Raw genomic sequence first — 27911 nt, 5'->3', positions numbered from 1 at the left:
AATACCAGTTTCCCTTGGGAGGACATCAGAGTACCGGAAGACAGCAAAAAAGAAGTCAGCTCATGTAAAAAAGTGGATGACAAGTAAAACTAAAATGCAAAGCATATTATGCAGATTTTTAGAGAATGGCATTTAAAGATTTACATAAAATTTAAATAACTTTTAAAATTAGGACAACCAGGTCACTCTAATGCATTCTGAATCACTGAGCTAATGACAGTCTCATCCCAGAATACCCTCTGCCCCTGCTATTGGAAACCTAAACCTGCACAGGAAAACCAGTCTGAAGGTCTACCCTGGGAAAACTGTTACACACATCTCTATTGACACTTCGTCTGAAGACAAAATATGGTTCTTAAGTAAATATTTAAACTGAGGAATGTCTAGAGTCAGATGTATTTCATATTACTCTTCTATCTACATTTAGACCAGCAGTTCTCTATCCAGACAGAGATTTGGTTTGGATGTGTATTCTTTATATGCTCTAAAGAGCGATGCCACACAGCCATCAGATAGACTGCAGTAATTAAATTAGCAAATAATATTTGCTTATCTGCGTAGTATAGTCAAGACCCATCTGCATAAGAATCATAGAATCATAGAATTACCCAGGTTGGAATAGGTAGTTTTTGGCTGTACAAGTGATAAAAACAAACAAACCTGAAACTTGACTAAATGGCCAGGCAGGAATATTGACCACCTAATGGAAGACCTGAGTCTTACAAAGATGTTAGTGATTTCAAAGAAAAGGGCATCAGAGTGCCTCATGAGAGGAGAAGAGGCCAGGGTACACAGTATTCTGGCTGCCTTCAAGGGATCCACACACTGCCTGAGAATCCATTGTTTTAGGGAATCCTAAAGAATATACAATCACTCATTTTCCATTTCAGACTGAAGTCACACATGGATTCCAGAATCCAAACTCTTGATTTTAAATCACCAAGTTTCCTTACCGTCAGGACTAGAAATGTAATTCTGTAGTAACAACGCATTCGTTCTGCCTCTGTGATTCCTATGTTTGGCAAATGCTTTTCACAGCCTTTTAATGATAAAAATGTACACAGTTTTTCTGTTGTTTGTTTGCTTGTTTGTTTGATTTTGTAAGATTTACATCTAGATTTGATTTATCTCAGGAGCATATGAAGCAAAGGTGTATCACTGAATTCCTCCTTATGGAACAAAACAGTTCCCACTGACATTCACCAATGCTTGGCAAACATTTATGAAGACCAAATAGCGATATGAGTGCAGTGAGGCAGCAAATGGCACACTGCAGCTGTGGCAGTGGTGACAGCAGGGTATCTCTGCTGGTGCAGATTTTTACCAGTGCAAAAATGCATAGCTACTAGCCATGACTACGGTAAAAAGTTACTGTTTATCAGCTTAGATTTTGCTCTACTGTTATATTTTCCAGGGATATACATAGGAAGCATTTTTATGGAGCAACCTCCAACATATATAAATCTATAGGTGCATATTTTTGAAGTAATCAAAGTCATGCAATGGAAACACACTGCACTGAGCGCAGAGGAGTGATACGGCACTCTGCCACAAGACCACTCCAGGATAAATGGTTCTCAATATTTTGGGCAATGATTTGGAAGTAAGAGCAAAATCACTGCTGCTGAAATTTGCAGTCAGTGCAATGACTAGTTGAGCAGTAAATAATTATAATCAGGCCTCACATTCATCTGGAATGATCTGGATTGCAATAGCTGCATTTATTTGACTTCTGCTGGTTTTGTCTCAGCTCTGATGCAGCCAGATGCAAACTAGCCCTGATTCAAAAAACACATGGATGCAGTCAACCTCACAGTGTGGCTGGACTCTCAGCAGTGTTTATTAGCTTACTGAGCACACTGTCCTGCTTCTCGCAAATGTACAACTTCCAGTCTTCTGCTATGTGTTATAGTAGAAAGTATTTGTGCCCTCCTTAGAAATCCCTTCATCCTTGATGGCCCGGGTTTATTCTAGTAAAGTAAGTTTTAAAAGAACAAGTTGAAATGTTTTTTTCCTCATGAAGAAAAGTCTGAGTCCTGCCTACACACTGCACTAATGAAGCAACAACTCCAAGTAGTGCCCCCACCTCACCTGCTTTTCCTAGGTGTGCAAGGAGATGCTACTGCCAGGCTCTGACCTTGCATTTTTGGGGTTAGCAAGAGGTTGCTGTCACAGAGTTCTTCGGCTGCTTTGTTGTTGTTGTTGTTGTTTGTTTTTTTACCTAGCACAGGTGACTGCTTTTGTGCTCTGCAGCCCTGCTTCCACCTGCCTCCTTTAGAGGGAGGCTGAGGGAGTTTTTTTTAATACCTTCTGGTGCTGCTGGTGGTAGGAAACAACATGAGAGGCTGCTTTGTTTGTTTGTTTGTTTTTTAAAGTTCTATTTTTACTTAACTTCCCCCCCCCCCCTTTCCCCAGGATATCATTTTGCATGTTTTGAGTTCTTTTTACTGTGCTGGCAATTTTTGCAGTAGACTCTTCTGCAATGGCATTAGAAAGCAGTTTATGCTTAAGAGTCATAACTTGAGCTACGATATACTTATTTTGCTACATTCTACATAATATGTTACTCAAGTTTAGCCACCTTGCACATTTCAAGCTACAGTTTTCTTATTTCCCCAATGTCTTTCATATTCATAAAACAGCCTGCAGAATATAAAATTATTTAAATTAGGAGAAGGGTTGAACAGCTAGAAGTTAAAAGAAACTCAGTGACAAGCTAGAAGAACCTCATGAAGCTTTAAAAAGGAAAAGGCAGAGCCTTGTACCTTAGATGCAATATTCTTATGTATCTAGTTGGTGGCAGAGGAAGAAAGCCATGGCCTGGGGAGTCTGGAATTTCAGCTGGATTTGGCCCTGAGCAGTCCCGCTGCTGAAGTGGTATCTGATTCCAAGGTTGACTTATTTGAGTATCAGATAACTTCAGAATCTCCTGGGGAAGAAAAAAATTCCATGATTCTATTTCAGCAGTTTCTTTGAGTCGGATATTTGAAAAAGCAACAGTAGTGCTCAGCATTTAGTTGAAGTGCACAAACAAGATATACATTCTGCCTGTTACATCTGCTTAAAAAACAAAAAGTATCTCGTGCTTTAAAAGAAGTTGTTGTCTACCCCATTTCATTAGTCTCTGATCTCCTCAAACTACATCCCCAAGGAGCATCCTCCTTCTGTGATTAGCTCTCAAATGCCAAGAGAGTATGCACTGCATTGCTCTTTCTCAACAAGTTTTATCACTACTACTTCCTTAATGTGCTACTGAAAATGGACAGCTTGTGAAATACTTCAACCTGTCTGGCTTCTGACAGGTCTTCCTACAAAAACCTGAGTTATCCAAGAACAGTCTGCTTGTAGCTGTCACAGCTAGCTACTGCTCCACAACCTTCATTTCTAAAGAAAAGTCCCATGGGAATCACAGAATAGCAATGACATTAGCTAGAAACTAAGTCCAACTTGTGGCAGATGAAGTAAAAACAGATTTAAAAAAAAAATGCTTCTTGTCACAACTTTGAATTTGCAATGACTGTTTTTCCAGTTTTTTCTAATGAATGACAAGATCACTGCAAACATTAGACAAGCTTATATATTTATTTCAGAAAAATGCAGATAAATGCTGGATGGAGATCTGAGCAACCCAATCTAGCTGTAGGTGTCCCTCTTCATTGCAGGTACTTTCCATTCTGGTTTGCCTACACCATGTTCTCCATCTGCATTTGAAGTATTCCAACTAACGTTAGCCTAAAGGTTTTTATGAACAGACTCCTCAAGATTCTGATGTGAAGTTTCTCCAGAGTCACAATATCAAATTATATTTGTTTATATAATGCATTTTCAAAATGTCTTCCTTGCATTTCTTTAGACTTTTCCTGCCCATGTGCTGAAAATGCCTTTGCTATGAGGGGAGCTAAAGCTAAACAATGTCAGGGTAATCCACTTCCACCCTAAGTACAACCTACTTTTAAGAGTTGCTTCCAATTCTACTGCAATAAATACTCTTCTGCAACTATTTGGAAGCGTACCGGTTCTCATTTAACCCTGCAGGTGCTTGCTCCCTGCTTCTTCCCATCTGGATGGGGGAAAAAACTGCAAAAAGCACCAAACCAGAACTCATAGGTTGAGATAAAACTACAGAGATGGAGAAAAGTTTAACAGTTATGACAATACATATATATATATATATATATATTTATGAATGTATGTTACAACCAATGCACAGTTAACTAACTACCTTCCCAGAAAATAGAGGAGTTAAATCTCACTCTCTTCTATCTTTAACATTCTTTCTGTATGATGTCATATGGTATGGAATACCATTTGGCCAGATTAAGTCATCTGCCCCCATTCCACTCCCCCTCAGCTCCTTGGGCCTTTGCTGAGAACAGCCTCGGTTCTCTGTACAACACTGCCCAGAAACAACTATAAACACATTAGTGTGCTGTCAACACTGTTTTTCTCCTAGAACTAAAACATGGCATCATACCAGGCACTCTGAAAGAAAAAATCCTTTTTCCAGCTGAAACTATGAAAATATCTTTTGCTTATTTGGAATTAAAACCAATTAGCTTGATAGGTAAGATAACATCTTTTATGTTCTTAACTGACTAAAAATGGTTCCACAAGTATTATTTAAAAAAAAAACAAAAACAAAACAAAAAAAAAAACACACAAAAAAGTAAATACTTATAAGCATTAGATAGTCTTCCAAATTGTAGTTTAGGATTTTATTACTTGTAATATTGTGATTATTTAAAGGTTTCATTAGTTCAGTCCCATCCTACAGAGCAGCACAAACCTAAGCTCTCCATTCATACCCATCCACTTACTTAGCATTTTTCTTTTTCTCAAATTTGTGCATCAAAGTAATGTTAAATGGAAAAATAAAATTATAGGAACAAAGGAAAACAGGCTGGTGTTGCAACATTTCTTGCCAAGATGAAGCCAAATACAGGAAAATATATCAGAATCAGAAGTCTGAATCCATACTTTGGACTTTTATAAAATTAAGTGCTAGAGGAGTAAAGAGAAAAATTGAAAATGAATTTGTGCATGTTTACCCAAATTGAAGGATGTGCAAGTCATCATGGGATTCCTTTTTTTTTTAATTTTTTTATTTTTTTTATTGTTACACTTACACTTTCAAGGAAAAGCAAGAGATGAGATGTTCCAGTAGGAAAATAAAACTAGTTTCATCCAATTGTGATCTTTCACTAGCTTACCTTCCCATGAAATTTATGTATAATTATCTAAATAACATGAAAAGTATCCAATTGTATCCAATAAAATGAGCACTGTGCACATCATCTCCATGCCGCCAAAATGACAATGATTACAGAGAACTTACTTGTGGTGCTGTGTAGTCCCATGGTGGAAATGTAACAACTACATAAATCGAAAATGGGCTTTATTTTAAGTTGCAGCTTCTTCTAAAAGTGAAGTATTATTAAAGTACTCAGAAAAACAAGAGTCATATATCAATGGTTCCCTCATAAGCTGCAAATAGAAGGTAAGAAAACAATTGATGTTAGTATTCAGAATATGTCACTTCACAGGTTCACAGCCATTATACATAATTATACCAAATATTTCAAATAAATCAGCCAGTATAGATGAATATTAGTAGGTGCATTTTTTTCATGATGAGGAATTCTACAACACCCCTTGGTATCACACGTACTTCCATGGCAGACAACATTTTGCAAGACCACCCCTCTGCTGCCAGCTGTCTCACAGAAAAAAATGCAATGGAATATTAGCAAGATAGTTCTTTCTCCACTACCATACCTCTAACCTCTGCCTTTGACATCATGGGCCAAAACAATAAAATAGAAGGCATTACTTTTGGGGCTGCCCTTATACTTTGCAACAATACATCAATTCCTTTCAAAAATGAAAGGTTATGATATTGTCAGTGACATTTGATTAAGTATTTGTTATTCAACATTATTTTTCATTAATGGATGGATTTGTTAGTTTCTGCTTCTCAGCCTCAAGAACTCAATGCTAGAAAACCTCCAATTACCTTTTAAAAGATTTATAAATATTTTAGTGATCTAATCAAAGTAAAGGAACAATGGAATATGATTTAGGTAAGTAATATAAAAAGATCCAGTGAACAGCGAGTCTATCTTAGCATAGTCTATTTTTGAGTAATTTTGAATAGGTGTGAATTCCTTAATTTCAGTTTGTTTGGGAATAATTTGAATGAGCAGAATAAGAGCAAATATTCTTGAATACATTGTTTCCCCTCCTAATAAGGGTTATTAAAAAAAAAAAAAAAAAAAAAGGAAAATATATCCTCATCCAAGCCTGAATTTCTCTTTGAGAAGAATTTGACACAATCTGGATGACTGATTTTCTTCTGTAAAAAAAATGGCTTTTACAGAAACTGGGACAACTGAGGGATAGGGAGGCATATGCTGAGAATTTTTTGAAAGAAAATTTAACTTGTACCTTGTAAAGAAGAGCAGATGATGTATTTTAGTGATGACTTACTGCAAGGTAATATGTTTCCATTGATTTTACTTGCACTTTAGTTTTTTTAAATGGTAATTGCCTACTTATCCTGTACTTATCAGCTAATCAGGAGTAATTATTACATTTCTAATCTACCAACAATAACTACTGTGTCTTGTTTTGTTAATTAAATGTTCTTTAGAAGAATATATAACTTGCAGTGATAGCATTTCTTTTTCTTGGCTGCCAAGTTGACATCACTTTATTATCATTATTCTGCCTTTATAAGGCAGTGAATGCAAAGCTTGTAAGAAGATTATGTATAACACCTTATATCTACCATAAAAGGGCTCAGCTGAAGCATATGTTATTGTTAAATGTCTTGTACAAGGAATCTGTAAGAAAGTTTCATTTATGATACAGTATGGGACCAAGTGGAGGAAATAAAGTTATTCTTCACCTTATGATACGCTGGGGATCTTATTTTGGGGCTAGCTTCCAGATTACACCATCTTTGACAAGATCCCAGGGAAAATAACCTATCAAAATCACAGACTCCTTTCAGTACACAAAGCTGACAATTGTGTATCAACAGCATCTCCAGGTCCATAGAAATACTAAAGGATTTCGGTCGCACGGGAAACTGGACCGGACAGACATGGAATGGGAGACGCCTGCAGCTACTGTTCTTAGCACACGAAGCATGACACTCCTGCCGCAGTGCAGAGCAGCAGTGAGATGTGATATTCGTTTGGAATACACTTATGGAAGGAAGCTGTCCCACCTACCTCAAAGCAGCGTGTGGAAAAGGAGGCAGCAACATCACGTGTAGAACAAGAGAACAACACAGTTTGACATACAGTTCTGACACACACTGTTTTTTTCAACCAAAGTTCTGACACAAATTCAGCATTACATAGTTCTCAGATTTAACAAATCTAAGAAACTAATTAGGTCCAACTGCATCTTACTGTAATTTAGTTTTGTGAGATATGCAGATATCTTGTAAGAAAGGTTAAGCGATTTTAGAAAAACAAGAAACTGGAATTCACGCAGTGCTGACTCAGCTGAAGTTTGAGTATTTTCTGTTTAAGCACTCACTGCATGGTTAAAGGTCCACACTCGTATTATTTATTTCAGAATTACTAAAGAAGTACTCTGTAATCATTCCACAGCACAGCATCACTTATGCAAGCTCATGCAACCATACAATGAATGCAAGCTCATCCTCCCTAAGACAAAATGGTAAGTGATGGGGGTCAATAGAAATTTTGGAGTACACACAACAGAAATTAAAAGCTACAGAATGACAAATTCAGGTTACTCTTTTTTTTTTTTTTTTTTTCCCCAGTCAGTTATTTCTAATTATATAAAGCATGATATAAAAGAGTGAAATGTTTATCTGAATCTTATCATTTTTGAGTTAAAAAAAAAAAACACAAACCAAAACAAAAAAAAACAAACAAAAAAACAAAACAAAAACAAACAAACAAAAAAAAAAACAAGAACAAAACCAACACGACATCTTTAATACATTCAAAGGTTGTTTTCCAATGAAGATGATATTCCCGTGGAAAAGAAAGAGACAAGGACATTTCTTCCTTACAGAATTTTCTACAAATAAGTGAATCACCACAGAAAATACTGCCTAAGAAATATCTTCAGCACAAGGTTGAAAAGATTTAAATCCTGCAATATAGCATAATAAATAAAATCTTTTTTCCAGATAAAAAAGCTGTTCTGCATGACCTTTGTCAAATCAGAATGTTTTCCACTCATAATAAAATACAGGTATTGTCTCAGAGAGGCCACACCTTGCATAAGCAGTGACCTTCAGTTCTTTCCCATTGGCCCAGAAAGCATAGGCATTCCTCTGAATGCATCAGTACTTTTTCTGATGTTCCGAAATGACTGCTTGTTTTCTCAAGCAAGATTTGAAGGTAATGCACTGTAGTTCTTAATATTTGCAAATCCCATGAATTTATTTGGCCCTTTTGCTTTGAATGTCACACCTATTTCATTTGGTAATGTTTTTAAATAAGGGAGGCATTTTGCAATAAAAAAATAATGTGATACCTTTTGACCTCTCACACAGTGCTCACACAGCTCAAGTTCTGGCACCATACAGAGGTCCTGTCTATTTATATATCAGTTTTGCTGTGTAAGGGTGGCTATTTATTTGAAAGTTATACGCTGTCTTTGGAATCTATCCAAACTAGTAGTTGCAACTGATCATATGCCCATAGGACTGTTGTACTGTATTTTATTTACATCCTTGGTTGTCGCTGTATTTGAACAACACAGTATGTTGTTTTCTTTTTCTATAAAGGCAGAAGAGCATCAAGACTGTTTCTGAAGAAAAGCAAGTAAATCCAGGATACCTCTAGTAACTAGCACATAATAAACTCATAATATTTAATAAAGCTTGTGTTGCTGAATATTATGCTGAATTGGAAACAGCTGGTTTGAGTATGCAGAAACTTCACAAAAAATCTATAGGAAATTGAATGTGCTCAAGAGAGTACTTAAACCTGTTTTTTTAATTAACACTTTACTCACCAATTATTTGAAACTAAGTAGGATTCAAAATACAAATAATGAAATAGAAAGATGGAGAAGCAACTTTGAGCTAAAGGGGTAGAAAAACAGAATAAATAACATGAAATTTCCTAATATGATGGTATAGCATAATTTTATGAATAAAATTGATTATCACTGTCTGTCTATTTTATACTTATGCAAGGAAACCCAAAACCACTGAGAAACTACAACATGTACCAGGTGTTCTAGAACATCTAATGTAGATGGTTTAGAAGAGGAAAATATTTCTAGTGTTCCTGAGCAGATTTTAAGTTTTTGCAGAGTCTGCTATTAAATCTAAGCTATTAAATGCTATTAAAATTTGCATCAGAAACAGTGTTGCCAGCAGGAGCAGAGGTGATAGCTCCTGGGAAGCTATTCTCAGAGACAAAGGTATGGAATAATGCTGGCTACTCTTTAGGGGTGCCTTTCTGAGAATGCAAGAGCTCTCTGTTCCTCAGAGTAAGAAATCAGGCAGGGGAGGCAGAAAGCCAGCATGGCTTGGGAAGGGCCTGCTGGCCAGACTGAGGGGAAAGAGATTGTACTGGGGAAACAAGGGTGCACTACCTGGGGAGAATACAGGAATGCTGCCTGGACTTGCAGAGAGGGGATTAGGAAAGCCAAGGCACAGGTAGAACTGAACTTCATGAGGGATGTTAAAAACCAAGAGGGTATTCTATATTCTATAGGTACACTGGCCAGAAAAGGCAGGACAAAAAAAAAAAAAAAAAGCATACCTCCATTGGTAAATGAGGAAGAAGAACCGGCCACAGCAGAAATGGAGGAGGTGGCCGAGGCACTAAATAAGTTTGTTGGTTTTTTTTTTGTCTTTCACATCCCTGAATCTAGCATCTCTGAGCCTCTAGGTGGGAACAGGGGGAGTAAATCCTCTCCCCTTTACCCTTCTCCCCCCCCCCAATCTGTAATGTGGGTCCATAGTCTGAGATTATCTCATAAGACTGAATGGATACCATTCTACAGGGTTGGATGACATGCATCCCAGGGTCCTAAATGAGCTGTCTGACGTGGTGGCTAAGCCACTCTCTATCATCTCTCTATCATATATGAAAAGTTGTGGATGTTGGGCACAGTTCCCAAGGACTTGAAAAAAAGGAAATGTCACTTCCATTTATAACAAAGGGAGGAAGGTGGGCCAGGGAACTACAGGCCAGTGAACCTCACTTATGTGCCTGGGAATATCATGGAACAGATAGATACTCCTAGGAAACTGTGGAAGACATTATACTTTTAAGTACTCTTATCATTTATGAACTCCCTCAGATCTGGTTCTTAGTTGCTGAAGAATTTTTGGCCCCTTCATTGCAGTGCTAACTGTACACTTCTGTTCACAAATACAATACTACCAGTAGCAATCATCTTATTACCTAAGAGTAGCAGTAAAGACAAAGCATGGTGCTATTTTAAAAATTATCTCATTCAAACAGAACATCTTGTCAAAGAAAAATCATAACATACTAGTAACTGAATAAGATATAACATATCGAACAAAATCTTCATTACAGCAAAATAAAATACTGGCATGGACTTGAAAGAAAGAAGGATAGATTTTTTTTTTTCTAGCAATCACTGCCAAAACAAGCTAAGCACTTCCACATAATTGTCTGATGGTAAATACAGCCATGCTAAAATCATACCTACATCAGAGATTTTTTGTCATACCTACATCAGAGATTCACTAAACCAAACTAAATTAAAACCAGAGCAATACTTTTTATTTCTGAACAAGCACCACTTCAACCTGTCCTGAAAATAAATCTTGACTTTTTGTAGTTAAGCATAGTTTCTTCAGCTGAATGTAAAGAGTACTCTAAGAGCAATAGCAAACCCATCTATTTCAGCAGTTTGTAGACAGCCTTAAAACACAGTTTTGAAAAGTAACTAGCAGTATGAGTAATCCACTAAAAAAATAAAATACCTTAAAAAGCTTGTTTGTAACTTAGTCTTGTTTCTTTTTTAACTCACCCTGGATTAAAAAGGCAAATCAGTACAAAAAGTGAGAAAGAAAGAAGTCAACCAGAAAATAAATGGATGTGACATAGTGGTTTAGTTTGTTAATTGCTTAACAGTAGAGGTAGTAAATCTAATAAACATATAAGTGACATACCCAAATGCAACAACTTAAGCCCAAGGGGGTACTAAGCTATTTAGCTGTGACTTACAGACTCATAAGACTTGTTTGTTACTCAGTCCATTGCCAGTTGCTTATCATTTCACTAGAATTTATAAGGCATCCAGTAATACCAGTAGAAGTTATACAAGGGATGATGTTTTTGCAAATAAAAGGGTTATTTTCCTTCCTGAACATAAACTTTGTTTCAGCTGTACAGTATGCAAGCACACGTATTTGATAAGCATTGAGATAATGGTGTCAACTGAAAATCACTCCAGTTTAGTATGGTTTAAAAACTAGCATAATTTTGACTGGTCAATTACAGATGCCACACAAGCATAGAAGCACAGGTACCTTAGTTTTTATATACTTAATTCTCACCTCCTCTTCCCCTTTTTACACAGTTGAATTTCCCTAAATACATGCTCAAAAAGTGTTCCAACTTCTCTTTATCCTCATCGCTTTTCCTTATACCTTACTGAGTTTTCTTATGCTATGAATACATTGCTACATTTTACTGCGCAGCTTTAAGATGGAGATGATCTGTACAGAACATTCAAATTGAGATCAAGTGGCAGATGTATACATAATGGCTAACAATGCTCTCCACTTCTCTTTATTTTCTTCTTTTTTCCTTTAATAAAAATTTTGGGGTTTCAATACCGATGAAACAGAGGCTAAATACTGTAGAATTCTAACACTACTTAGTAACAAGATTCTCCCTGTAAGAATTAATTCCATATGTACTATTATACATGTTAAGTTACAGTCATTTTTCTTCCCGTGTTCATCACACTGCATATATTGACATGGAAATTCATCTGCTAGTTTACCACTAGTCCCCAGAATGGTCTTTTACATATTTTTGGCCATTGCCCTTGTCTTTGCTATGGTGAATAACCTAGCAAATTGTGTCACTTCACCATTTGTTCTCTTTCACTTCACCAATGAATACATCCCTGTGGAACAGTGATCTTCCAGCACAAAAACTGACTGCTAACTCTCCTTTCCATGCTCTGAGTTGTTTCTGAGCCCAGGAAATGTGCAGAATGGGAGGCTTCTTTAATTACTTCCAACTTCAAAAAATAATTTTGCCTAACTTATTATTTCTAGTAAAGAAATGATATTTTGATTATATAAATATATTACTAAGAAGACACTAAGCAATTATCTTTTTTAAAAACTAACAATTCTTTTTCTTATTAGAAGTAATTAGGAATTTTTGCCCTTTGCCACACCTCGACTTTTTTTTTTTTTTTTTAAATATAAAATAGTCATAATCTATTTTGATATATATATCAATATAATATTTTGATATATATATATAATATATAATATATAATATTATATTATATATATAATATTCATATATATTATATATATTATATTATATAATATATATAATATTTTGATATATATATCAATATAAAGATTATGACTATTTTTAAATAAAAAATAGTCATAATCTCTTACTAGGCATAATAGGATATACTTAGTTGAAATAAACATAGGGAGAAGGTTTCTTTACTTTCCCTAAAAACCCCCAAGTTTTGAAAGACTTACAAAAGATAAACATCACATATGGTACTAATCACATAATGCTGTACCTACAACCATCTATTTAATAGAAAGAAAAAAAATTCATCAGATTTCCTGTAACTGAAAAGTGCAAAAATTTCAGAATCGACCCAGTAACAATACTGCTCATTAGGGAGTGAATAGCAACATAAAAGCACAATAGACTTTGCAAACTGAAAAGACTGACTCCTCAAAAATGTCATTCAAATACCAACCATATTCAGTGCATTTAGGAACTAAGAGACAGCTGTTGCAATAAGTGTCTTAGGATTACTGCAACTTCTCTGAATGGCATAAGCTTTCAGATTCCAAAAAGTATCATTAACAAATGTCAGAGGTCATTGAAGCTTTATAGAAAATCCCAACTGCACTGCCTTCTTGCTGTGAGCAAAAGATGCACAGCTATTAGTGAACTGTAGGAGCACCATAAGTAACTGTGTTTAGAAACTGGTCAGTTTTCAGTTTTCAATGTCTTTCAGCTTTAAATAATGAACTCACAGAATATCAGTCTCTAAAGATTATTCATAACTAGTTAACAATCTTTAGCATAACATTTCATTATTATGAATCTTATTCTTGACTTCAGCATAAACATATGTAAGTTATATTTCATAAAACACTAAACACAGTATTATGCACATACTTTGTTGAAGTTATAAACCTAAAATTGGTTTACTGTAAGGCACTTGATATCTGACTTAACAAGTACCTATAAAAGACAGAAAGAAGCAGGCAGCTACCAACTTGACACTCTACCTGACACCAAACATAAGATTTAATTATCATTGTCACAATTTTGCAGACTTGCTTTGTTCTCACTCAGTTTTAATATTACCAACCTCATGAACTTCAACACAGCCATGTGCAAGGACCCACACCTGAGTTGGAGCAATTCCAAGCATGGATACAGGCTACACAGAAAACAGCTTGAAAATAGCTCTGAGGAGAAAGATTTGAGGCTGTCAGTTGAGGAAATACTCAACATGAGCAGGAAACGTGTGCTTGCAGCCTGGGAGACCAACCACATCCTGCATAGCAACAAGAGAAGTGTGACCAGCAGGCCAAGGGAGTTGGTTCTATCCCTCCACTCTGCTCCCATGGGGTTCTACCTATATGGAAGATTTTACTATTGCAAACCTGTTTCCTATGTTAATAGGATTCTAAAATAGAAACAGCAGTATGAACAAATAGAACAAAGCAAATAATACAAGCCATTGGAACAACTTCAGTGAGACTGACTTCAACATGAAGTTGCAGTACTAAGCTGGAAGGTAACAAGTCATATGAAAATCTTACTAAGTTCCCAAAGTAAAATAAGCTCAGATTTTTCTGATTTTTTAATGGAAATCACTGTTCACATCAAACCTACATAATATTGAATGAGAATATTCCTATTGTCAAGAGCTAAATATTCAGAAGATGAGACTTATCATCCACTTGACATTTCATTAGCATCCCAGAGTATGCAAAAAGGAAATCCATTCCCAGTGTGCTTCACAGAAAGGTGCTATATTTTTTTCATTGAAATTTGTATTATTTTTTATTTAAACTAAGGTGAAGCCTGTAGGCATATAACTTTGAAAAGGCATAAAAAGTTTCAGTACAACAAAGTACAGTTGTGTACTTTTTACAGTACAGAAGTAGTGTCTTCCAGTTTTATTTCTAGGTAAAGGTAAGTAAACATCAAGAAATCTCTTTAATTTTATATTCCAAAAAAGAATGATTTATGGAGAAGAGAAATAAATTCACTTACATGTCATTGCAGGTTTTTGAAGGTAGTTCCCAGTTTCCCTAATGGTAACACTGAAACATCTGTAACGATTCACCAGTTTGTACTGCAAAGTTAGGAGGTGGGAACTGCATTTATTGTTTAACTATTAATGAAAAGGAAGATGATGAAGAAAATTAAACATAGGAAACATGGAAATGAATATATATATATATATATATATATATATATATATATATATATATACACACATATATATATAAATCATTTTTCTCACCTGTCAGAAATCCAGTAACTAGCAAATGAGGAAAAAAAAAAGTGTAAGCAAAGCAAGAAGAAAAACTGTATTCATAGAAGATGACTTTTGAAAATCATTATGCCATTGCTGTGAATTCTTGGTTTCTTGTACACAAAGCCACTGATGCCTGAAAGAATCAGCAATGTGTAGGTACGGTTTGGCATGTAAATACAGGTATATATCTGACCATTCACACATCTGAATGACTACCAAAATTATAAGGGATGCTCCAAAAGTAATGCCTCCTATTATATTATGTTGGTCTACAACAGAGGCAGATGCTGGTAGTATTGTGCTAGAGATCGAATCTTCCCAACAATATTCCATTACATTTGTTGCTGTATGAAAAATGGCAAAGACGGCAGAAGAGCGTCAGTCTGACATGAAAGTGCAGATGGAGCAAAAGTGTGCTCCATCCAGGAAAAAAGCAGCAGCCACTGATATTCACTGACAGTTGCTGAACGTTGCTGGAGACCAAGTAGTAGATTTGAGCACAGTGGGAAGGTGAGTGATGCATTTCAGCAGTGGTGTCAGTGGGTCGCCCCTTCCAGTTTTTTAACGAGCACAGCAAGTAGGCTCTTATTCATTGCTGATGAAAACACATAGATAATGGTGGAGATAATGTTGGGGAAAGAAAAAAAAAAATTGTTTTGTAGCTGAGAATTTGCTCTATCAAATAGTGTTACTGTGCTCTTGTCTGTTGTAGTTGCCAAGGAAATAAACAGGATGCATTGCTTTTGGAGAAACTCACATATCTTTTACTAACTGTTCCAGTATTGCAGACAAATGTCATACTTCCAGTGGAAACAACTTCAGCTCATAAAATTTAGCAGGTTTCTCTTAACTTCAGCGGAGCAAAATTAGTAAAGTACAATCCTTACATTTTAATGACACTGTGTAGAAGAGAGCACATAGCAAATAGAAAAGGAGGTAAACACACAAACCTAGAAGAAATGTAAAAGAAAGGATCACAATTCCACAATGTAAGATTCTGAATGCTTATTCAGCAAATAGCTGAGAAAATTTAAAAGCAGACAGATGACAAAATGCAGGATCTCATCATATAATCATAGAATTACCGGCATTGGAAAAGACCTTGAAGATCATCAAGTCCAACCACAGCCTAACTATAGTACCCTAGCTCCAACAACCCTCTGCTAAATCATATCTCTGAGCACCACATCCAAACAGCTCTTAAACACATCCAAGGATGGCAATTCAACCACCTCCCTGGGGAGCCCATTCCAGTGTTTAACTACCCTTTCCGATTCCTAACGTCCAACGTAAACTTACCTTGGTGCAACTTGAGGCCATTTCCCCTCATCCTGTCACCATTGAGAAGAGACTTACCCCACTCTCACTGTAAGCACCCTTCAGATATTGGAAGAGAGCAATAAGGTCTCCCTCAGCCTCCTTTTCCCCAAACCAAACATCCCCAACTCTCGCAGCCTCTCCTCATAGGACTGATTTTCCAAGCCCATTCACAAGCCTTGTTGCTTTTCTCTGGACCTGCTCCAGTACCTCCATGTCTTTTTTGTACTGAGGTGCCCAAAACTGAACACAGTACTCAAGGTGAGGACTTACCAATGCCGAGTACAGGGGCAGGATGACTTCCCTAGTCCTGCAGCCATCTCAAAAAAGACTCATTCCTACTTGATAGAGCACAGATTTAAAATATATTTTTAAAAGACAAGTATTAACTAAGGCAGTTTTAACCATTTCAAACGTTTTATTGGGAGTCTAAGTTTCTGAAAATCTTAAAATCATAACAAAAATTGTGTAAAAATAAAAAAAAAAAAAAGCGAACAAATCCTTTTCAGTCAAAACCTTTCAATCTTCCCAGAAAAAAAAAAAAAAAAAATCACATTTATATATAAAAAAAATCTTTAACATATCTACTAAGAGAGAAAAAAAACATATCAAATTAAAAAAAAAAACAAAAAATTGTATTCTCTTCTTAAGGGTACAGCATTACCCAATTCCAAAAAAAAAAACCAAACCTTCTCTCCATAACTATTCTCAAACCTCAGAATTTTTTCTTACTAGAACTGGCTCTAGCAACCATTTATTTAAGGGTCTCTCCTAGTCTATTAACTAACAATTTGATTTTTTTTTTTTCCTTATAAATGAAATCAAAAGCAAAGTCTACAGAAATTAAAATCATCAAAGTAGATAGGGATCTGGTGATTAGGGATCTGAAGGCACTTTAGTTCTGGATGTTAACCTATTTTGAATGCTTCAGAGATTTCTGGTCCAGCTTGGACACTAAAAACAAAAGTTTCAGCTGGAGTCTGAGTGCCATAAGCAGATCATTTATTATACAATTGTGATAATATAGGGTACATTAGGAACTCAGGATGATCCTAAAATACATCATCAGCATCCTTAATTCCTGAGCATACATTAAAACTGGCATGGGGCAATGAAATCTGCATATCCTATGGTAAGAAACTCCATGGAGAATAATTTTACAGCTTTCAGACATCACTTCTCTGATAAAATGATTTTGTATAAACCTCTCTTGTATACACACTCTTTCTTAAATGACATCTTTTGATCTTTAACGAATTCAATATAATTCATCTGAACATCTTGAATGCTCTGTAATTTTAATTGATTATCGTATATGATTACAAAGAATGTATGACAATTGCACACCTCAAGAGAACGTTATCTGTATTTCTTTAGATGTGTAGAATTAGATTACCCTAAAGTAACTGTTAAAAAACAGTCTAATCAAAACATGAGCTCAGTTCCTAGATGTAATAGTTAAATCAATAGCTTGCAACCTATTACTCTGGTTGGCATAAGCCTTGAGTTGAGTAGTATGTCAACAAAAGGTTATGCCATGAAACATAATTAAAGATAAAATTGATTACATATCTAAATCTTGAAACTGGAAAGGTTTTCTGATGATTACTAAAATACTGAAGTGTTTAATTCATCTCCAGTTTAGAGCACATCAGTAGAAAAAAAAATAAATCTCTTCTGCACTTGTGATATATTACTTCTAAATTTACTTTTACTATAACAATATACTTTTCCACTCTAAGAAGTGGTTATGAATAGAAAGCTGGTATTGCTTGAAAATACCAGTTTGAAATGTCTACTAATGAGAACAGATGAATCCTGCCCAACATATTTCTGTACTTATTTTACTGTATCTCCACATGAGCTTTCAATGCAAATTAAACCTATAGAAGGAACATTATTGCTATTTTTATTTTTATTTAAGATAGTTTTCTTCTAAAGTTTAAAGGAAAACAAGAGCAAGGTGTGTATCTTGGTTCTGTGTAAAGCTCTACAATGATTGGGTTATAATGGGTCCTGAATAAGAGAGAATCCATACAGTGTTACATCTGAAAAACCCTTTATACATTTCTACATAAGATGTAATTCTGTGAAGCCTGTGTGTTTCTCTTTTTGTAAAAATGGAAAGTCATTTAACTGGTCTCCATGCAGACATCAGGGTGAGACTAGGAGATCTAGTTCCACATGTACCACTGAAGATATCACACAACTTTAAATAGGTCAGTCAACTATTGTACAATTCTGTCTGCCTTTTTGTAAAAGGAGAATAAAAAGTAGATTTAAAAAAATAAACAAACCCAAAACATAACAGTAAAATAATGTTTGTATTCTTGTGGTTTTGCAAGGCTTATACTATATGCTTCAGCTACTTTCATATTATGTTGAGAGAGTTACAGAACTACAACTAATCTATGCCTATACTGGAGAAAATACTGTATTTCATTATCTTTATTATACATTTTTAATAGTAGTGTAACTTCAAAAAGATTTCGCTCCAAAGACACAGTATTCATACTCTGGCAGGAGAATAGATCATCCTACCTACTGCTTTTTCATCTGTATATATTTATTTGTTGGAGAATTGATAAAATGATGAGGATGTAATAGTTATTCAGCATCATAATCAAGAATAAACTTCGCATAGTGAAGTTGCCTAAATCAATCCTTTAAGAATGTCTTTATTATTCTCCCCGCTTAATGAAAAGAATGGTATTTCAGTGATTCATGTTAGTATTTCAACTGTATCAGAGCAGTACGTAGCATACGTTATGCAAGACTGGGGAAGAGAAGAGGAACTACTATGTTTCATAGTTTGTTGTTTTACTTCATCCACTTACACCATACTGCTAGCCAAACCTAGTGGCTGAAGAATATAAAGCGTCATGCACAAATTCTAGCAGGCAGTCAGCCTGTGAATTTCAGAGCTGTCAAGGCTGCATGTTTCAATCAGTTTTGACATCTCTTGGCACTTCTCTTCAGATTCTACTTTCTATAAATAACTTCCCTACTTGAGTGTTATTTCTGGTTCATTTCTCACCATATAGCAAGAATTTTTTTTCACCTTTTACTGTGTCTTCCTGTCTTCACTTTCAAAGTATATGTAAACAAGAAGTGTAACTTACCTGAATTAAAAAAAAAAATACACAAAAAAACAAAACAAAACAAAAAAAAACAAAAACAAAAAAAACCCAACTTAGTAGGTTTTGATGTAAGTACACATTTTGCATTTTAATTTATAATAGATACCTTGGAGGAATTATCAGTAACTCCTTTTCTCCTTTTCTTATTTGAGTCAGTTGGAGTTTCCTGGCAGTATTTTGAGTGAGATGATAAACTAACAGTCTCAGTCATAGTAGGTGATTCTAGGGAAGGAGTTATAACTATATAAAAGGTTCTGGGGGCACTAGAGGCTCTTCAATATTTGTTCCTTCTTGATTCCTACTTCTTGTAGAAGTAGAGAGATGAGAGGACCTGATTCTCTGAGAAATGTTCTTTAACACTGCTGGTTCTCAGGTGTGTGTCAAACTATCTCAAGACCTTTCTGCTTCTTTTCAGGGAGTTGTCCTAATGAGGAAAACATTTTAGATGTTCACTTACCAGTAGGATTCTGCAGTGTGTCAGAATAATATCCATCCCATTCAATAACCAAAAAATGTCTACATGAAACTACTAAATGGCAGTCTAGACAGACCTGAAATGAAGAAATGAAAATATCTATGTAGGACTCCATAAGGAATAATCATAAAAATAAAGGTTTTCAAATCAGTTATCTGTGATTAAAACATTTCTGGGAAACTTGTACTTTGATTTCTTGTTTTAAATACCATATTGGATTGGTAAAACAAACGCTTTATTTCCACAGTCCAGATAATTTAACTTCCCTAAAGAAAGCTTGAATTAAAGTATCAGGCAATAAAATTCAAGGGCTGCTCTGAAAGTAATGCTTCCCGTTTTATTATGTGGGTCCCTGAGTGCTAACAGACATTGTTGGTATGCCAGTAGAGGCTGAACCCTTCCACCAGTATCCCATTACATTTTATTGCCAAATGACAGATGGTAACAGAAAGGCAGTCTGACAAAATGGCATCTGACATGGAAGCATGTGTGTGAAACAAAGATCTGTATATGGAGAAATTCAGAGACATAACGTGGCACCAATGACATACAGAGACACTGAGACCAAACTGTAGATGCGAACACAATGAGAAGGCGTTCTTTTTAGCAAGGGTAACAGTGACACAACACACAACCCACATTCCAGACATTTATGCAGATTTTTATGGACACAGCATGCAGGCCCTTGCTCGCAGCAGGCAAAAAAAAAAACAAAAAACAAAAAAAAACCTAGCTAATGTCAGTGACTATGTTGAAAAGTAGTGTTTTGTAGCCAAGAGTGCACTCTTTCAAATATCATTCTTGTAATCTTTGTATATGTTGTAGTTCCCATGAGAATTAGTAGTAGGCATTACTTTCAGCACAACCTACACTGATTTTAAGCTAAACCAAATAGAAATTATGATAGGAAACCAATAATAGATCCTTAAAGGATCCCTTTTGGACAAGCAGTCTCCTGTATTTTCATTACCAACACTGACTATAATATAATTATAAGCAATTACTGCCCCACCTACAAAAGTTTTAAAGAACTACAAACAAGCAATAGATCCACTGAAGAACAAACTTATTGCCAATAAATGGGTTTTAAAACAGAAACATTATGTGCAATATATGCGAACAAAACATTCAAGCTATGACAAAAGACTCATTCTGAGAAAATAGGATTTATGAGTCATCAGCTACAAGTGCTGCAGGATAAGTTTGTCACTGCTGAAGGTCTAATTCAATCTTTGGTAATACAAAGAGGGGAATCTAAAGCTGAAGAATGCACACAGAGTGCTAGCAAGACTTGTATTAGAAATATAGTATTTGTGTCTTGTTTTCAAACACACAAACAGTTCAAAGTGAGTGTGGAAAAACAAAAAGAATCCAACAAAGACCTCATTCTAATTGTAACGTGACATTTAAAGCATCTCACTTGTTCAGCTTGTGGAAGAGAAAGTGATCATCCTGTCACAGAAAAATAGACACAGAAAGTAATTTGACAGTAGAACAAGAAGAATGTATAGTAAGAGCTTCTCAACTTAGCAGAGTAAAGCACAGAAAGCTGTGACTGTTAGAAATTTACATCATGCATTTCCTGCAAAGAATCTAGCAGTTCTAGTTCAGCTAAGACAGTTTTCAAATCAGATTTCACAGACATCAGTTGTAATATCCCCAAGAAAGGTGCCTCAGTAAGTAATTGCAGCCCATGTTGCAAACAATCTCTATTTTTGATCAAAACTAAACACAACATCAACTACCTAGGATTTCTTGCAAGTTAGTATACTAACTGAAAAAAAACCAACCGTTAGTCTCTTAAATCAATACTAGAAATATACATTTCAGTTTTCCTTTACTTGCTGAAAAGCGGAGATTTTTAACTTCAAAGCACTCCTGCACTTCTTTCTTGAACACAAAACCAAAAAAAAACCAAAACAACCCAAACAATATTAGAAATTCTCCCAGCTGATGATTTTAAATATACAATCACTTTTAAATACTTATCACTGTATATTAAAAATATTTAACACAACCTGGGATAAAAGAAATGTACATACTTGAAGCTGTAGAACTTTTCCTTGCTAATCTACAACAGTGGGGGCCATTCTACTCAAGCAATTGAGTGAATCAGAGATGGAAAACAAACAACAACAAAAAAAAAAACAACCTGAAAACACATAAATACATACAGTTTAACATGAACCCAGGAGTTCTAGCTGCCATGCTGATTTTCAGTTGTCTATCGCTCGTCTTTTTTAAGAAGCCCCAGTGAGGAGAACTGGAATTATAAGAATCTGTAGAAACATTTCTTATGATGTCAGATTACTGCAAATAGAATTAGCAGATCACTTATAATAAACACACACTTAGAAGAAAGGCTTCATTTTCCTTCCACCCCACAATGTATGGAATTTGTTTAGTCACCTTGGCTTGTAAATCTTTTCTTCCTCAGCAGTTTGCATCTGTAGATTTTCACTGCTAGCAATTAGTGAGCAGAAGAGATCCTGCTGAGGAGAGCAAGTTAAAAGGGGACTTAAGAATGACTGTGTCTGGGAAACAAGCAACCAATCTGGAGTCACAGACTTCAAAATTTCAGTTAAGCGCATTACAAAGATGAAGAGCCAGAGCTACTTCTCTTCTTAATTCCTTTTATCTGGGTCTCCAATCTGCTCACAACAGTATTTAGTCCAAAACTTAGTCCACTTCAGTGGGTTTGGGAAGGAAATTGCTAAGATTTCAGCATTCATTGTATCACCAGAAAAGAACAATTTAGATAATGGCTTGCTGCTGTCTGGATAATAAACAAATACTGCTTTTCACATCCAAACCATTTCAGTCTGGCAGCTCCCAGGAAGCCCTGATACCTCCAGATGAAAACTAGAACATTTACACAGAAGGAAAGCTTTTCCTGCTGCCCAGCTTTGATCTGTAAACCAAAGACACTTTCAGTGAATTCAGTAAATCACAATAGTCAGTCTTATGCACCATACTTATGATGAGGAAAACTATTTTTCAGCTATGGATCAGCTTGAGATCTTTCCTTAAGGAAATAAAAGCTACATAAAGGCAAGGCATAAGAGGAAAAATGTTCCCCACGTACAACCACATTATATCTCTCTTGCAAAAAGTGCCTTTTTGAACTTCCAAGATCATCTTAGCATCCCCATTCACAAAGCCTACATGGTATTTTAATGGTGTGAATAAATGACAATGACTTTAGGTAAATTATCTTTAAAACGCTGTCAGAACACTGTTAAATAAAAGATGTCTTTTCAAACAGAATGTGAAATGTCACATAACATATTACCATTAACTGTCTGTTTTTTGAGGGATGCAAAGCTCTCTCCAGAAATATTAACTTCCTTCTCACAAACAAAATCTGAAAATACCAAGAACATTTCAAAAACCAATTAATTCCAGTTTCCAGCATCAAAAACTGAACATACTTTTTGAAGTTGCCTGGTTCCTTTTGCGTTTGCTGTAAACTATCAGAACATAACAAGAGCTATGAAGAATTATGCATACACAAAGGAGAGATAAGGGAGTTGTTTTTTTTTAAAGCAGTTTTTTAAAATAAACTAAACAAAAATAAAATTAACCAAATGAAACAGAAATCCGCTTTGTAGTTGTTCCAGCAGGAAGGCTTCTATCACTGCAGCTGCGTTTTGGCACTCACACTCCTGCCTGCTTTACTGTTTTGAACAATTTCTTGCCTCTCCCAGCACCAAAGGCTTCTACGCCCACCTAAACAATATCATCAGAAACAGTTTGGTAACCATAGTTAATTGTCATGTCCTTTGGAAAGATTTCCCAATACAAAATTTTTAGTAACTTAAAAAAGTTGGGAAAGAACTTAAGAGGATACTAAAATATAAATACATAATGTTGGTCCTGAATTACCAGTTAATTTGTAATCCAGATTTTCATTAAGCTTGGAGATACTTCCTCCCAGGGTTTTAATTTTGAAATGTGCTTCAACAATTTATTTATTTTTTTTAATTTTAAACACAAGAACAAATTATTGCAAAATATTTCTCAGTCTGTGATCCTATTACATTTCAGCACTGACATTCTGGTAGAAATCCTGCCCTTACTTGCTCCCAGAGGGAGTTCACCCCCATCAACTTCAACAGGGCCAGGGTTTTTTCTTCAGATTTAATTAGCATTTCCCATTTTATTTTTCCTATTTACCTACTTCACTGTCATATTATCCATTTTCATCAGATAAGACAGCATATACATATTGTCATACATATATTCCTACAAAGCCACATCCACTCATTTAATCTTTCCCAGTCTCCGAAGTAAAATCACTACCATACATCAAGGCACTTCTGTCTTATCATCTGTTCCACTGAAACAATGATGATGAAGAGTCAAAAAAAAAAAAAAAAAAAAAAAAGCTACAACGAAGTATCTGTAAATAAGACTTCATTGTGCCAGGACAGAAGACTGTCGAATGGCCTGAACATTCCAGCTTCAGCATTCTCCGTCCAGTTCTGCATTTCAGGAACACTACCAGAACAGTAAAAAGAATCCTTTCCAATGCAAGCTGGGCACTTCAGGCACAGTTTGGTCTGAATACCATTCTCACATTTTATTCTGAATCAAATCTATTCTATTCTAACACTATAACATGATGGAAAGCACAGCAATAATAGCAGAGAGGCAAAGTCTCAGGCTATAGCAAGTGAGTATAAACCCAAATGCAACAATCACAAAAATAAAGGGGAAACAAAGCTGCTTACCCGTAAAAAGCTACAGATAGACAGAAACCTCCAACAAGAGACCCTCGCTGCTACTGCCAACTTTCAAATGAGGTCTGGTAAGGGGTGGATCCTGGCTTCAACACTTCCAGTCATTTAGGTGCATTGCATAGACCTGTGCTCCTCTGGCTTAGTACCAGGTGTTCAATCACTTAGCATTTCTGCTACACCCCTCCTTGCTACAGTTTCATATGATTTTTATGCTCTGGAGAAAGTTGGTGGTTGAAGACAGTTCTTCTCCTTTCTTGTACAAAGCTCACCAGTACTAGCAACTACAAATGTGCCCTTTGAAAGTCATTTTCATTGCAGATCAACAAATCTAGTTGTAATTCAATTTAGTGCTCTAGAGGAAAATATGAACATAGTATAGGGGATAAAGACTATATTCAAGATATTCAAAGTATTTGAGAGTTTCTACTTCTTAAAAAGCCAGAAGGGGGTGTCCATGTACAGTGTGACCTGTACATCATACCCCCACATTACATATTAACAATATATTACTGGAATTTGTAGCCTTTGTCACTTTGATAATGAGCACAAAATTCTGACTCGAGGTGATGTAATCTTAGGCCAGCAGGTCAGCCAGTCTTCATATTAATCCTTTACACCAATTTTCAGTTATGAGCAATGAAACTGAGTACATATGTAAAAGATTTAGAGAATTTGCCCACTGATCCACTGTATTCACTTTTTTAGCAATTTATATGGCTTTATTTAACATTTTATTTGTATTTGCATCATTTCTTTTGGGAAATAACAATGTAATCACCATTTACGTATGACATGCACTGAGGTATCTGGTATTAGGCAACTGTTTTAAGATTCCAAATAACTAACGCTGTGCCATTAATTCTATTGTTTAAGCAAAGCTAGATGTTTGATTTACACAACAAGCTGCGCTAACTTAAAAGCTTGAAGAAAGGAGACAACGCTGCATTAATTTCCCTTTGATACTCTTTTTAGTGTTTAAACACTTTGGACAGTTTGAGCGGTCAAAAGTATTTTGATGTATTTATTTTAAATGCAGAGAACATTAACTATTTCAATTAAAATCAAACCTGCTGAGCTCACTCAACATTCTCCATAATCATTTTCATCATATGGAGTTTTTTACTTGTATTCAGCAGGAATCTAATTTTGCACAATAGCAGTACAAGGAATATTTGCTGCACCTGGGCTAAATGACGTGCATTTTTGAATTTGTCTGTCCATTCATCTGAAATTGCCATCCATTTCCAGTGGAAGAATAACAGAATGTTGAACAGGAAGATCCTCCTCTTAAACAGCATATAGCTCATCCTGCTTTTTATTGTTTCTCACATTAGCATCAGTGATAATAAGAAATCAGCTTGTATTTGCTTTTGCTAAATACAGAGGCTGAAGCAGTCAGGGGATATGATATTAGAAGTCAAATTACAATAGGAAATCACAACTAACACTTTTTAATAGCAGCTAAAAATTAAAAGCAAATAGCAAAGCATTCCTTTGTGGTCTTTGATTAGGTAAGGTACTAAAATATATTTATAGAGGTATGCAAAATAAGAGACACACTGAAGTTGAATATAAAGTAAAATTGGGCCTTTATTTAATAGCATTACATTGATTCCTAACTCAAAATATAGAGATTTCCTCAGAAAGGTACAGATTTATACAGTTAAATATGCTCAGACACATGGGTCCCTGTGTTATACTTACCATATTAAATAAAATCCAAAATACTCATTCTTTATGCATTATAGTAGGACAAGAAAGTAAGATATTACATGTTTCACATGATAGGCACTTCTCAGTGATTTCTCTTTCTTTCATCCTTTCCTCTCTTCCAGATGAACAGACCCTTTTAATTAAAAGTGAACTGTTATTGAAAATCTAAAATACAGTTCTACAGAGCCCCAAAGAAAACATACTTCTTTTATTTAAAACTGAACTTCATTGCTGATTTTCTTGTTAAATAGCAATAAATAAATAAATAAATAAATAAATAAATAAATAAATAGATTTTTAGTATGACGATAAGAGTCAAGTTTTCCTTTTTTTTTTTTTTTTTTTTTTCCCCTTCCCCTCCCCTTCCCTTACTTTTCCTATGAGAAGTGCTTTATTGTTTGCTTCCTTTCTCTTGCCTGCTTGCTGTGAAATTTAAGACTGATGCCTCCCAGTGGGAAACAAAACTTGATCAGAGAACAACCTGCACTGCCACGTAAATAAATTATGTTTAGTCACTGCTGATGTTGGCTCTGTCATAATGAAATGTATAATTAATGTCTTTTCTTATACCACCATGGAAAAAGAACTTTTTGAAACTGGTTTAAGAGGGCGAATTTTAGGACTATATCCTTTTCCTTTTTAAACATTATCAGAACAGACCACTATAGCTGCCATTTACTAAAAATGAATGATTGGATCACTCATCTTTACAGTTATTCATTGAATTTGCAGCAAAGGCATTCAGTAAAATAAAACTGATCTGCAGTAAGAAGTTACCAAAGGTAAGACAGGAGGGAAAATTCAGTAACAGGTGAAATTCAATATTTCTCGTCTTGGAGAAGCTTGAAAAGATTAAGTTATTTCCATTAGTTTCCTGCAGAGTTGCAAGCAGAGATAATGGACATGTGCTAATTTCACTATTGCTCTGCACTCTGAAACAACATTTTAGATCATCTTTCACCTGTGACACGATTGCTAATACTCCTAATTAGCAGCTCACTTTTTATTTTCAATTTTTGTTGTTAAATTTATAGCAACAGCTAACATCTGGTATTATGACTGCAAATAATCTCTATTTACTCACCTCTGGGATGCAGGATAATTTCAGACTATTTATATTTTGATCTAAAATTCTAAATGATCATATTATTCTGCTGAAATAGGTCCTAAGTGACATTAAAAGGATGGTCTCAGCTTTTTCTTTCTAAAATGGACAGCTGTCTTACCTCTTATAGCTACTGCACTGCATGAAAACTCAGTGCAATGAAATAACAGCAACACAATTTTCAGAACTGAAATAACCTGTGACTTCTACAAAGACACATACAGGCCACAAAATGGCAAAACCAATGCAATAAAGAGCTCTAGGCACATATTCATGTCATGAGTAACTTATCATTTATACCTAAGATTAAGGATGTGAAAGTATCAATCCCAAAAGAGTTGTGATGTAGATTATATGATAACATGGATAAAACAGGCCTCACTTCTAAAAATAACAAACTGCTTCCTGTATTTAGTCCCATCGCAAGATATTAAATGATACCACGTCTATACATCTATACAGAGTTTATTTCCATAAATGTTTAATTCTGAAAATCTCAAATTCCATCACTCTGTATCACTATCCAAATAATATGACTATCATCACCATGTTATTTTACAAAGGTGAAGACTGTGGTACACAGCTTTTGGAAGTAATTTGTAAGACTTATCAGTAACTATTTTGTTGTTTTTTTGTTTTTTTATATGGGAAGAGATTGTAAA

General features: G+C 35.3%; 1 long non-coding RNA gene across 1 annotated transcript in view; it reads right to left on the bottom strand.

The window, feature by feature from the left end:
• LOC116653425 overlaps positions 1–14605 on the bottom strand; it is a 31221-nt gene extending 16616 nt beyond the window's left edge. Inside the window, exons 1-3 of the long non-coding RNA XR_004307241.1 lie at positions 14490–14605; positions 5336–5484; positions 2766–2929 (exon numbers count right to left, since the gene is read on the bottom strand). This is a non-coding gene — a long non-coding RNA (uncharacterized LOC116653425). The remainder of the gene's footprint in view (positions 1–2765; positions 2930–5335; positions 5485–14489) is intronic.
• Positions 14606–27911: the final 13306 nt, after the last annotated feature.

Source organism: Coturnix japonica, chromosome 4 (assembly GCF_001577835.2).
Source record: "Coturnix japonica isolate 7356 chromosome 4, Coturnix japonica 2.1, whole genome shotgun sequence".
Taxonomy (NCBI): domain Eukaryota; kingdom Metazoa; phylum Chordata; class Aves; order Galliformes; family Phasianidae; genus Coturnix; species Coturnix japonica.
This window is presented reverse-complemented; position numbering and strand designations above follow the sequence as displayed.